Consider the following 14511-nt stretch of genomic DNA (forward strand, 5'->3'; position numbering starts at 1 on the left):
AGAGATTTGGTGGCTAGGTCCTTTTGGTGGCCTTCCTTGTCGCGGGATGTGCGTTCTTTTGTGCAGTCCTGTGGGACTTGTGCCCGAGCTAAGCCTTGCTGTTCCCGCGCTAGTGGGTTGCTTTTGCCTTTGCCTGTCCCTGAGAGGCCCTGGAGGCATATTTCCATGTATTTTATTTCGGATCTTCCTGTGTCCCAGAGGATGTCTGTTATCTGGGTGGTTTGTGACCAGTTCTCTAAAATGGTCCATTTGGTACCTTTGCCTAAATTGCCTTCCTCCTCTGGTTTGGTTCCATTGTTTTTTCAGCATGTGGTTCGTTTGCATAGCATTCCGGAAAATATTGTGTCTGACAGAGGTTCCCAGTTTGTTTCCAGGTTTTGGCAGGCCTTTTGTGCTAGGATGGGCATTAATTTGTCTTTTTCTTTGGCGTTCCATCCTCAGACAAATGGCCAAACTGAGCGAACTAATCAAACCTTGGAAACCTATTTGAGATGCTTTGTGTCTGCTGATCAGGATGATTGGGTGGCTTTCTTGCCGTTGGCCGAGTTTGCCCTTAATAATCGGGCCAGTTCGGCTACTTTGGTTTCGCCTTTTTTTTGTAATTTTGGTTTCCATCCTCGTTTTTCTTCATGGCAGGTTGAGCCTTCTGATTGTCCTGGTGTAGATTCTGTGATGGACAGGTTACAGCAGATTTGGACTCATGTGGTAGACAATTTGACGTTGTCTCAGGAAAAGGCTCAGCGTTTTGCTAACCGCCGTCGGTGTGTTGGTCCTCGGCTTCGTGTGGGGGATTTAGTCTGGTTATCTTCTCGTCATGTTCCTATGAAGGATTTCTTCCCCTAAGTTCAAGCCTCGGTTTATTGGTCCTTATAAGATCTCTGAGATTATCAATCCAGTGTCTTTTCGTTTGGCCCTTCCAGCCTCTTTTGCCATCCACAATGTTTTCCATAGATCTTTGTTGCGGAGATATGTGGTGCCCGTTGTTCCCTCTGTTGATCCTCCTGCCCCGGTGTTGGTTGAGGGGGAGTTGGAATATGTGGTTGAGAAAATTTTGGATTCTCGTTTTTCGAGGCGGAGGCTTCAGTATCTTGTTAAGTGGAAGGGTTATGGCCAGGAGGATAATTCTTGGGTGGTTGCCTCCGATGTCCATGCTGCCGATTTGGTTCGTGCTTTTCACTTGGCTCGTCCTGATCGGCCTGGGGGCTCTGGTGAGGGTTTGGTGACCCCTCCTCAAGGTGGGGTACGGTTGTGAATTCCGCTCTTGGGCTCTCTCCGGTGGTTGTGAGTAGCACTTTTGTGAATTCTGCTCTTGGGCTCCCTCATGTGGTTTTGAGTGGTATAGCTGCTTCTTGGATTTAGCATTAGCAGCTGCTTCCACTGATCGTCTTTCTGGCTCAGCTATTTTAGTCTGGCCTTAGCCCTCAATCAATGCCAGTTGTCAATTGTTCCTGCTTGGAGCCACTGCTCTTTTGGATTTCCCTGACACTCTGTCCAGTTCAGCAAAGATAAGTCCTTGCTTGTCCTTTTGCAGTCCATTTGTTGTGGACTTTATTGTTCAGCACATTCTATGTTTTGCTCATTTGTCCAGCTTATCAGTATGGATCTATTTAGCTAAGCTGGAAGCTCTGGGCTGCAGATTTTGCCCTCCACACCTTTAGTCAGGTGTGGAGATTTTTGCATATCTCTGCGGTGGACTTTTTCTAGTTTTTATTACTGACCGCACAGTGTTCTTTCCTTACTATGTATATAGGTAGAAGTGGCCTCCTTTGCTAAATCTTGTTTCATACTACGTATGTCATTTCCTTCTCCTCTCACAGTCAATATTTGTGGGGGGCTGTCCTATCCTTTGGGGATTTTCTCTGAGGCAAGATAGCTTTCCTGTTTCTATCTTTAGGGGTAGCTAGTTCTCTGGCTGTGACGAGGTGTCCAGGGAGTGACAGGAACATCCCACGGCTACTACTAGTGTTGTGTTAAGATCAGGAACTGCGGTCTGTATAGTTACCACCTGCTCAGAGCTAGTCGCATGTCGCTCCTAAATTACCAGTCCATAACATTAGGGTCACACAAATCACCATTTACCAGGACTCTGACCGGTCTAAGCAGAACAGGCACTTTTCCCTGTTTGAACTGTAGGTGTTGCTCTAACATCATTAGGGGTAACGAGATAGTTTATCCATGAACTGGTAAATCATATCCTATCAGGGATTATTATACTTGTGAGACAAATTTCGTGGTGTATATCATCAAGTGCCCATGCGGGTTATTGTACATGGGTGAAACTATCCAGGCTATAAGGGACCGAATATCAAGCCATAAATCTACAATCAGGTGCGAAAAAGTATGGCTACCCCTACCATTACACTTCAAAGAGGCGAGACACAATGTATAGCAACTCAGGTTTCAGGTTGTGGAAAAGGTCCCTCGCCCGAGAAGGGGAGGCAATCATATTCAACTATTGAAACAGAGAGAAACCTTCTGGATTTATACCCTAGACAGCCTCCACCCTAGGGGATTGAATCGTGAGATAGACTGGCTAATATGATTTACCTTATTCTTCTAGATGAATTGACCCACTGCACTAGTACCCTCTTTTGCACACTCGAGACGGTAAGATCCATACCCTAGATTTTTGTAATAAGTATTCCATTTTGATTTTCGATTTTTATTTTTATTTTATTTTTTTATTTTTTTTCCCCCAATTTTTCCCCCATTTTCTTTCTTTTTATTTTCAATATAAGAGTATTTTGTTTTCCAAGTTATCCATTCCCTTATTAATTTCCAATTTATTTTCCAACATTTTGTTCATTATTTTCCATTTCCTTTATTTTATTTATTTATTTTCTTCAGTTTGGACACCTACCGTGTATCTGCATGTACCTATGTAATTGTACTTTCATTCATTAAGTGCATCTGCTACTATGGTATATCAGCATATATGACTCCAATCATCACATTGTATCTCTATCTAACATAACAGGATTTCCCAGCCATCCACATTGAACAGCGCTACACTATATATATGCTCTCTTATATGGTGACTCTATCTTGCTCCACCTATGGGCACTGCGCAAACACCAACAGAGTTCGCTCCATAACACAGTAGTGACCCACCACGCAGGCGCCAGAACGTCCACCCTTAGCGCCTACCACGCATGCACGGGCGCCTCCGGCCAGCGCATTTCTATTCTGCACGAGTGCCTGGTGACTTCTCACTGCAGTCAGCAGTGTGACCGTCCCCAGTTCTATTGTGCAGGCGCGGACACACATCTACTTCCAGCCCTCACTGCGCAAGCGCGGGTGCCCTCTGCTTGTACGTTATACCTAGGCTTATACATACTGCGCAGGCGCCGGCGTCCTCACACTACGACTGGCCAGGGCCTCACTGCGCAAGCACAGGCGCCCTCTGCCTGTACGTTATATCTAGGCTTATACATACTGCGCAGGCGCCGGCGTCCTTACACCATATCCGGCAATGTGACCAGCTAGGGCCTTAAAAGAAGCTCCCCTATGGCACTTACTGATAACGCCTCCTTGTGCATTGACACGGTCTGTGTCTGCCTCCCCCACTTGTCCACCAACGCTGGACCCGGCTACTATGATCACCACAAGCAGAAGACGGATGTGAGCTACCACCAATCAGCAGATAAGTTTCCAATATAGATATCTCTGACCACGTCCTACCTTCACGCTGTCTTTCTCTCTTACAGCTGAATTTATTCCCCTCACCTCTGGCCAATAAGCACCATAAGAGTATCATATGTTGGCCCTGGCTGGCTCTACAAACAAATAGGTAGTGGATTCTTTTGATCTACTGCCATTCTTTTGATCTACTGCTATCATGTTGTCAACAGACAAAAATACCTAGTATGTCTATATTTACCCCCACAGCTATATGTACATATACCAACCAACTCTCTATCACGGCGGCTGCAGCAACACTAACAATAAGTTGGCAAGTATTCCATAGCCCCTTGAATCAGCCCACTGGTGAAACATTATAGCCTCTTGGGTAATAATAGGTTGGTTCTGTCCTTTTACTTGGACCCTTATCACTACTGTGGGACACTATATAGCAATAATCTCCTATATATTATACCAAATGGCGTTGTATCTAACCCAATGATGCTGTTGGGCTTTTAATCGTATATGTTTAAGGGGGCACCACGGTACATACAGTGGGATCATAACCCTGACCAACAGATATGTATGGCAAAAAACAAGAGCAGAAAAAGGAAGGTCATAAATGGGGATCACCACACGATGGAATTAAACAAAATATGAACACAGCTTTATTAGTGAATATTAACAAACATGAAACATGCATTAAGAAAAAACACACGATTAAAAGCAATTAAAAAAGGTAACATACTTGTTCCTTTCAAACACAGCCTATAATAAGACTGACACCTGCGCCAGAAAAAAATAGGCAGACCTATATAGGAGGGTGCCTATATGGACACCACTAAATGTGCACTCAAGATGTAACAGGGCAAACCCATGGGTAATCCCTAGGGGTAAACAAAATGAGCAACAATCCTACCACAACATGGCATAGTATGCACTCATACACTCCTGATAAACACAATAGATGGCACCACCCTTAATAACAGAATGACCCTAATAAGTATACACAGGAGTGATTTTCCCAATTCAATTCCCCACATGGGCTGAATGCAAGTCAAATATAGGAAGCCCTGTATAAAGCCGTTCACATACTATACCAAGAGCCCATCCCTAGCCGTGCGTAACCTGATAGCATGATAGCATAAGCGCAGGTGAAGCGGAGACCCAACGCGTGTCGCCACACTAAGGTGGCTTCGTCAGGGGTTTGTTAATATTCACTAATAAAGCTGTGTTCATATTTTGTTTAATTCCATCGTGTGGTGATCCCCATTTATGACCTTCCTTTTTCTCCTCTTGTTTTTTGCTGTTGGGCTTTTATACACACATGTATATCTATGTCCGCCCGTTTTATGGCTCCCTGATTGGGACCAAGCCTGAGGTCAAACCTGCCCAGAATTACAGCTGTATGACTTACTATGCCCTATTACCCTCTGCAGGTCTGCTTACCTTTATCTTTGGCTGATACCTTAGCAGCACCACTCATACATTCGCAAGAAGGAACTTCACATAAGGGTATGCTGTACTGTCACTTTTACCGTCTCGTTATGAATATCATAGTACTAATATATTGTACATTTCAAAACACCGAACCCCTCTCTTTCCTTTGGTTTTGCTCCTTGGTTTTGCTCCTTGCTACTTATACATTGTACTAACACATTTTGACAATTTCTACAATAGATTCTCATCACAGTAATGGTCTTGACATGTTTTCTGTACTGTATATATGTACATATTTATAAATGTTTATGTTTGTTTATATTATGTACATATTTATTTACTGTGTTTTATCTTATTTGTTTCAGCGATATTGTGATCAAGGCCACGGGTTGGCCGAAACGTTTTTTGCCTATCGCTTCACCTGATCATTTATTTAATAAAATCATTCACTTGAATCAAGTATCTTCATAGTATGAGTGCAGTGATTATATTTTCATGATTGAGAGGACCACTGGTTCCGTTCACTTGCACTGTCACTCCCATAACTGTCGAGCGCTAGCCTTCCATACTCTCTATATTATCAAGGAATTGAATTGTTTTTTTTTATTTGGGGTGTAGATTTTGGGCATAAATGATTGCTGATATAACTAATTAGGATATGATATCTTCCCTCAGTGTCAGTGTATTCAGAAACCAAATTAAAAGAAACTGAATTTTTAATAATTGTAGCTACCCTGCTTTTTTTCTTGTAATTAAGAGATGTTAATATGTATGGATAATTTTTATGATTTATTTTTGGATGTTTATTTTTAGCCAACTTTGTCTCAAATGATAAAACAAATGATATAAGCCTTACTATTTTTTATTTCTTTCCATGTGAGAAATCTCTTTTGAGGGCTATTAAGACCTCTAATGTTAAACGTAAATATATTGGTGTCCGTTATGTTGATAGTTGCTAATATATATACCAGCTGAAAAGGGGTTACCGTTAATATGAAAGGTTCAATAGTATTCTAAATCTAATACAAAAATTAAAGCTGTATCCAGTAAACTTAAATACGTATATGTAGCGCCCCCACTGCCGCAGGGCCGAGGGGTACCCGGTACCGGGCCTCTGAGTCTCTGCTTCTGGGGTTGTCACGGCGGCTAGGCCCCGGTCCGTGACCCTGCCGTGGGGCGCTCAGTGAATGATCGGTGTGGATGTCGGTGCAGTTGTGGGGTGCAGGTCGCGGTAAATAACGAGGACACCAGGTTGCAGTCTCTTTACCTCTTTACTGGAGATCTCTGAGTCCTCAGTCCAGAATACGGTTCACCAGGCTGCGCAAGTCCGGCCGGTCCAATGGCACTTCCAGAGTTCTCTTCACAGGTGGAAATCGGTGCCTTCCTTCTTAGTGCTATGTGTTGTAGTCCTCCCCTGCTGTGCTTACGGAAAGTACCCCACAACTGTTGTGTCTGTTTCTTAAGTTCCCTCACAACTCGATTAAATGATGTTCTTCTAATCGTCCGTCCCTCCCTGATGTTACGGTTAGAACGGCACCCGTTTGTCGGGTAGGCCTGGAGTTCTTCCGGGACCCTAGAGACGCCCCTCTCCCGCAATTGCCTCCCAAGACTTCATAGGTGATATGTGTTAGACAGCCCGCCTTAAACTGACTGTCCTGCCGCTGTTTGGAGTATTGCTTGAAGCTGAATGTTATTCTACTCCCTCGGCGTTCCGGCCACCGGTAGTGCGCCTCAGTAGGGTGTTGCTTCGGTCTTACAGCACGACCCCTACTGGAATTCTCCTATTGCTTGATCTCGTTTCTCACTCAGCACAATCTATCTCGCTTCTAGTCCTTTCTTAGGGCACCGCCGCTATTCTGAGCAGGCACGGTCCCGTTACGTTCTTTCCAATGCCAAGCCTCTGCCAGGATCCCACCCCTGGCAGAGACCCTACTGTCTCTTCCTCCACAACACCCTCTGCCACAAGGTGTTGCTTCGTTCAATCCAGTCAGCTTTCTGATCTAACTTCCTGCCTGACCCCCGGTTTACCCACTATGGTGGGGAGTGGCCTAATGAATAGCACCCTTAGCTCCCCCCGGAGGCCCTGCGGTGAAATGTATTGGTGTCTGTGATACCTGATCAGATGAACTCCTTCAGTGCCATCGAATGCACCATGGCTCCCCATAGTGGCGGAGCCACAGTACTGCAACGACCAGGACTCTGGGGCGCTGCATATATACCTGTTAAAATAATACAACACAAAATATACAGGTATGCAATAAACTTATACGACGAAAGTTCTCCTGAAGAGACATTCACACCTGAAGGTTCTCTTCCTTTTTTGGGTAAAGTTCGTGTAAGTTCCAGGATCATAATAGTATTACAATATAAAGATATACAAACATAACAAAACAGCTCTTCGAATATTTTTCAGTAATAATCTGTTTGAATAAAGGTACCTTCACACGAAACGACTTTGTAACGATATCGCTAGCGATCCGTGACGTTGCAGCGTCCTCGCTAGCGATATCGTTTCGTTTGACACGCAGCAGCGATCAGGATCCTGCTGTGATGTCGCTGGTCGCTGAATAAAGTCTAGAACTTTATTTGGTCGTCCGATCGCCATGTATCTTTGTGTTTGAAAGCAAAAGCAACGATACCAGCGATGTTTTACACTGGTAACCAGGGTAAACATCGGGTTACCAAGCGCAGGGCCGCGCTTAGTAACCCGATGTTTACCCTGGTTACCAGCGTAAAAGTAAAAATAACAAACAGTACATACTCACCTGCGCGTCCCCCAGCGTCTGCTTCCTGACACTTACTGAGCGCCGGCCCTAAAGTGAAAGTGAAAGCACAGCGGTGACGTCACCGCTCTGCTGTTAGGGCCGGAGCTCAGTCAGTGTCAGGAAGCAGACGCTGGGGGACGCGCAGGTGAGTATGTACTGTTTGTTTTTTTTACTTTTACGCTGGTAACCAGGGTAAACATTGGGTTACTAAGCGCGGCCCTGCGCTTAGCAACCCGATGTTTACCCTGGTTACCCGGGGACCTCGGCATCGTTGGTCGCTGGAGAGCGGTCTGTGTGACAGCTCCCCAGCGATCAAACAGCGACGCTGCAACGATCGGCATCGTTGTCGCTATCGCTGCAGCGTCGCTTCGTGTGAAGGTACCTTAAGGACCTAATCTTAGCTTCAGAACAGATCATTGATGAAGTATGAAGTTTGGACAAAGGCGTTTTGTCCTCACGAGAGGCAAACCTGGAGAAGTAAAGTCATTGTTCAACATTTTGAGTCTTGGTCTGCTCCTTTTTTGTAATTAGTGAATAAAGTTAATGCCTTCTTGGTGAGTAAGAATAGGAATAGTCTTGTCTTTGAAAATGAAGAGGAGTTTGGTTGGGAAGCCCCACCTATATGGAATGCCCATTTGGTGTAATGAATTTGCTACCTCATGGAATGATCTTCTCTCTGAGATAGTGTCTGTAGATAAATCTATAAATATTTTTATCTGATTATATGAGTCAGGGAGGTGTTTCTTATCTTTTAGGTAATTTAATAATTTATTTGGTATTCTAGAAATGTAATCTTAAAAAAGCATCTCTTGGGACATCAGTTTGAGCAGAGGGAGGACGAGTCAAATGATGAATCCTATCAATAGTGGTCTCCAAATCTGTTAAAGAAGGGATTATAGTTTTAAGTAGATTCCTTGTATAATCAGCTACTTTGTTTTCTGAAATGGTTTCTTACACTCCTCTGAGCTTGATGTTGTTTCTCCTACTTCTATCTTCTAAATCCGTTAATTTGGCATGGAGGTTACCTATTTCTTGCTTCATCTCCTGATTTTCCTTAGTTAATACCTCTGTCTTCTTGTCCACTTGCTCTATCTTTTTGTCATTGGCTTCAATTTTCTGGTTGACAGCACTTATACTTGCTTTGAATAGTCAAACCTGCCTTTCGAAGTCCAGATCCATATTATCACTGATTGCTTTGGCTATTTCTCTTACATAGCTTTCAGAAGCATTTTTTCCAAGGTACGGAATTCATCAATTCTAGTGTATAACTTGGGTTTGGTGTCGATGTAAGGATCCTTTGAAGGTTCCTGGTCAATTCTCAGTTTATTCTTGAAAGGACTAGGAGATGGAGATGGGTCATCCATGTCTTCAGAGTCAGCAGATGGAATTTTCTCTCTGAAACCCCAAGTTCCCGGGCCTTTGCATTTGGTTTTAATGGACGTATCTATATTTTTAGCAGAATGGTATTCGGCTTGTAAAGGGGTGTTACTGATTTGGGAAGAGGAGTTAAAGCTTTTTGCAAACTTTGTATTTAATGAGGGATCCAGGCCTAACTCGAATTTAAATTCTTTAACAATGGAACTGTATGAAGATAAGCTTTTGGTTTGGTGTCCTTTCCTCTAACTTTTTATCTTCTCTAGTGATTGAAGATTTAGTGTTGTTAGAAATTGTGCATTTTGAGGTTTCATCTGGGTTCATTTTAAATGCTTGAGAGTACTTCTCTCTTTTTTTTTAACTTTGGTTTCTGACAAAGGTAATTTGCTGGAGGTTGATGAGCCAGCTTTGATTTTTTGACGATTCTTCTCCATAATGCTATATTATAAAGTATGAGTTATACTTTTGTGGGTATGTAATGATATATAAATCCTTCCCTTTGTTTTTTGTGATGCATTAAATGTTTAAAAATAAGGAGGGGAGGGCTATCTGAAATTATACAAGACTCAATGTACAATGTCGTTTGTCAATGTCCTGTATGAAGGATTGGCTATATCAATTCCTTCATAAGCAATAAAGTTAAAAGTTAAATCCAGTGAACTCAGCTTCAGAAACGTTTCCTCTGTTTTTCTGCTCAGCAGAATTAGTTATAGTAGTTTAATATTATTACTAGTACTTGTAAACCTTTTCAGAATGCTTAACCAAATTATCTGTCCTGGCCCGGTCATTATGGAATATATTTGCTATACACAAATGTTCTTTGTTTTACCTCATGTTGCTAAATAAGGTTGCCAGCTCAGGTGTTGGTTACTCAATAGTAACAAGTTATTCCTTTAGGAGTGGTTCTTATGCAGTTTCTACTGTGCCAATACCTGTCCTAAATTAATGACCCTACAACATATACTGCTGCACAAATCAGGGGATTGTCCATAACCTTTTAATATAAGCATAAATCAGAGTCCCATAGCAGTCTTCTACTACAGTTGTGCGCAGGAGAAATTCCCTTTGATGATGGCTTATATACTAACCAACAAAAAAATGTTCCAAAAGTGTTGCTATGGTAATAATGCCCTATGGTAGCTGGTAAAAGAACGGGGAATTCTTGAGGCCTAGAGCATTGCGACCCCACCAACTTCTTTGGCAAATAGCTCTGGAGTACCCGAAACTGAAGAGACAGATCAAGTCATTAAATGTTCCTCACAATGTCCAGAAACTTCCCCATGTAGTTAGGTGTCTGAAAATCCACAGCAAGTCACTTGAAAAGCTACTTGAAAAGATGAATTCAAGAAGCTCTGTCTTCCTGCTTCTCACATCGCCGGGATCCAGGCCACGCCTCCTCATGATTCTTTGTAGGCAAGAAAACCGGCAAAATTGGCAGTATATCAAATACTATTTTCCTCAATGTATAAAGAGGGTGCTTATAAATGGTATATTCTCTAATTGGGTTGCTGTGACCAGTGGGGTACCGCAGGGGTTGGTGTTGGGACCTATTCTCTTCAACATATTTATTAACTATTTGGTAGAAGGTTTACACAGTAAAATATCGATATTTGCAGACAATACAAAACTATGTAAAGCACTCAATACAAGAGAAGATAGTATTCTGCTACAGATGGATCTGGATAAGTTGGAACTTGGGCCAAAAGGAGGCAGATGCGATTTAACAATGATAAATGTAAAGTTATGCACATGTGAAGAAGGTATCAATATCACCATTACACACTGAACAGGAAACCACTGGGTAAATCTGACATGGAGAAGGACTTGGAGATCCTAGAAAATAATAAACTTATCTGGAGCAGCCAATGTCAGGCAGCGGCTGCCAAGGCAAACAGGATCATGCATTAAAAGAGGTCTGGTTACACATGATGAGAGCATTACACTGCCTCTGTACAAATCTCTGGTTAGACCGCGCATGGAGTACTGTGTACAGTTTTGGGCACCGATGCTCAATAAGGATATAATGGAACTGGAGCGAGTACAAAGGAGGACAACAAAATTAAAAAAGGGGATGGGTAACTACAATACCCAGAGAGATTAGCAAAATTAGGATTATTTAGTCTAGAAAAAAAACAACTGAAGGGCTATCTAATGACCATGTATAAGTGTATAAGGGGACAAAACAAATATCTCTCCGAGGATCTGTTTATACCTAAGAAGGTGACAGGCACAAGGGGGCATTCTCTGCGTCAGGAGGAGAGGTTTTTCCACCAACATAGAAGAGGATTCTTTACTGTTAGGGCAGTGAGAATCTGGAATTTCTTGCCTGAGTAGGTGGTCATGGCACTCAGTCGAGGGGTTCAAGAGAGGCCTGGATTTCTTCCTGGAGCGTAACAATATTCTATCTTACAGTTATTAGGTTCTTTAGGATGTAGATCTCAGGATTTATTCTGGCGCAATATAGGCTGAACGGGATGGACAAATGTCTTTTTTCTGCCTTGCTAACTATGTTACTATGTTACTTCTGTTGCATATATCATATAAATATTATTGTGTTTCTGCACTCATTTAATACATAATTTTTGTTAACTTTTTTCCTTTTCCTATTATTTCCTGCAAATTAATTGACAGTCTGCAGAGTGTGTGTGAAGAGTAGGCTGTCAACAAATGCGCAGAGCAGGCTATCAATCATTTTTTCACAGAGCACTCACTGTATAGTGACCTTTCACTATATCACTTCCCTGGATTACCCCAATAACTGGAAGCGAGCGACTGCAAGGAGAATAAAAGTTAATTTTTTCATTGTTGACTCTGCTCCAGTAAGCCACCTAGGCACGGTTTAAAGAGAACCTGTAAGCAGGATTGTGCACAGTAAGCTACAGACAGTGTCAGGCCGGCACCGTTATACTGAATAAAATGATACCTTGGTTGACGAAATCCATCTTGTGGCTTTATCTTAATCTTTATTTTCAGTTTTGTATTAATGAGATTCTCATGCCCTAAGGCGAGTTCATGTGGTGCTCTGATTAGGTATTCATAATGCAGACTGCTGACAGTTCACTGATCCCTCAGTGACCTGCCCCCTAGTTTGCATAATGAATATACTAATGTATGCATTTTAAAAAAAGCATGTCACTTAATCAAAATGGTGGCGCCTGTGTGCTTTCTTGAATCAGTTAGTGCCTATTATCTTCCTGTGTTTCAAAGGAAAAAAAATCACCATCAATGTGGCGTCGTTGAGTGCGCCTGAGCATTAGCATCTATAGTGTTCCAATAAATGCTACTGCGCAAACAGCCACCGTCTCCTTATTGCTGCAGCCAAAAAAATGTACACTGCAACAAAATGGTGCCAGTGGTGGCGCTGGCGCAGTAGCCTTAACCAGCTCCTTTGCAGGAGCAAAAAAAAAATTTACTCCACAACAAAATGGAGCCAGAGGCGGCGCATGCACAGTAGCATCTATTGCGTACACAGTATCCTCCTACTTCCAATAGCTATAGCGTTTCTATTTTTCGAAAGAGATAGTCCTATAAAGGCATTGTTTTTACTCAACAGGTTGTAGTTTTGAATGGCATCTATTTTACCATGCAATGCACTAAAAAATGAGAAAAATACAGTATTCCAAGTGGGTTGAAATGGTGAAAAAAAGCAATTCTTCCATTGTGTTTTGTTTTTTGTTTCTGCGATGTTCATTGTATGGTAAAAATGACCAATGGCAGCATGATTCTCCAGGACAGACAGTATTTTGAAGATTCCAAACTTGAATAGAGTGTTTCTATGTAAGTGGCAAAAACAAAAAACAGAAGTTTATAGAAAAATACATTTTTGATGTGTTATCATTTTCTGAGATCTGTAATGATTTTAATTTTCCACTGACTTGAACTGTGTTAGGGCTTGATTTTTTGCATGGCAAGCTGAAACTTGTATTGATTAAAATTTATGGTGCATATGATGTTTGACTGGAAAAATGAAATTCTGGCCACAGTATTGCCATAGCATTGCAGTATAGAGGGAAAATCAGTCTACAATGAAGCTCATTTTGAGGGCTCTTGCCCACTTGCGATGAAATCGGACGAATTCAATCTGATAGAAAATCAGATTGAATTCGGACCAATGTTAATCTATGATGGTGTGCTCATATGCGCTATTTTTTCCAGCTCGGATTGGATCACGATCGGGCTGGAAAAAAATCGCAGCATGCTGTGATTGTAATCGTAAAACGGATTGCATCGGATCGCATCCTCCAATAGACGTCAATGGATGCAATAAAAAATCACACAGCACTCGCACCATGCAAGTGCTGTGCGATTTTTACGCACTGAAGTCCTTTGAAAAGCCGGCAATATACAATAAAATCACACTGACAGGTTAAAATAGAAAAGATAGAATACATGTATACACATAAAATAGGTGTATATATATATATATATATATATATATATATATATATATACGTCAGTGACACATATATCTATATATTTATATTTGATAGAGATATAGATAGTACATAATTCAATTGTCAATAATTCAATTGTCGGCTTCTGTAAAATAATTGCAAGGCCGACAGGATATGACACATGGTTTACATACAGTAAACCATTGCATATCATTTCGATTTATATATGTCCCTAACTAATAATGTTATTAGCATGTGTGTGTAAAATTTTGGAGCTGTAGGTGTTAAATTAAAGAATTAAATCACGGAAAAATATTGCGTGGGCTCCCACGCAATTTTCATCGCCAGAGAGGGAAAGCCAGTGACTGAGGGCAGATATTAATAGCCTAGAGAGGGTCCATGGTTATTGCCTGCCCGGCTAAAAACATCTGCCCCCAGCCACCCCAGAAAAGGCGCATCTGTAAGATGCGCCAATTCTGGCACTTAGCCTCTCTCTTCCCATTGCCCTGTAGCGGTGGCATATGGGGTAATAAGGGGTTAATGTCACCTTGCTATTGTAAGGTGACATTAAGCCTGGTTAATAATGGACAGGTGTCAATAAGACACCTATCCATTATTAATGCAATAGTATGAAAGAGTTAAAAATACACACAGACATTAAGAAAAAAGGCTTTTAATGAAATAGTTAAACACACATTTTTGCCATCTTTATTAAACTCCCAATCCAATCAAAGCTATACTGTACGCGGCAGATCATTTGTCGGCTTTTAATCTATCTAATATATATATATATATATATATATATATATATATATATATACTGCTCAAAAAAAATAAAGGGAACACTAAAATCCCACATCCTAGAGATCACTGAATTAAATATTCCAGTTGCAAATCTTTATTCATAACATAGTGGA

This window comes from Ranitomeya variabilis, chromosome 5, assembly GCF_051348905.1.
Source record: "Ranitomeya variabilis isolate aRanVar5 chromosome 5, aRanVar5.hap1, whole genome shotgun sequence".
Classification (NCBI taxonomy): Eukaryota; Metazoa; Chordata; class Amphibia; order Anura; family Dendrobatidae; genus Ranitomeya; species Ranitomeya variabilis.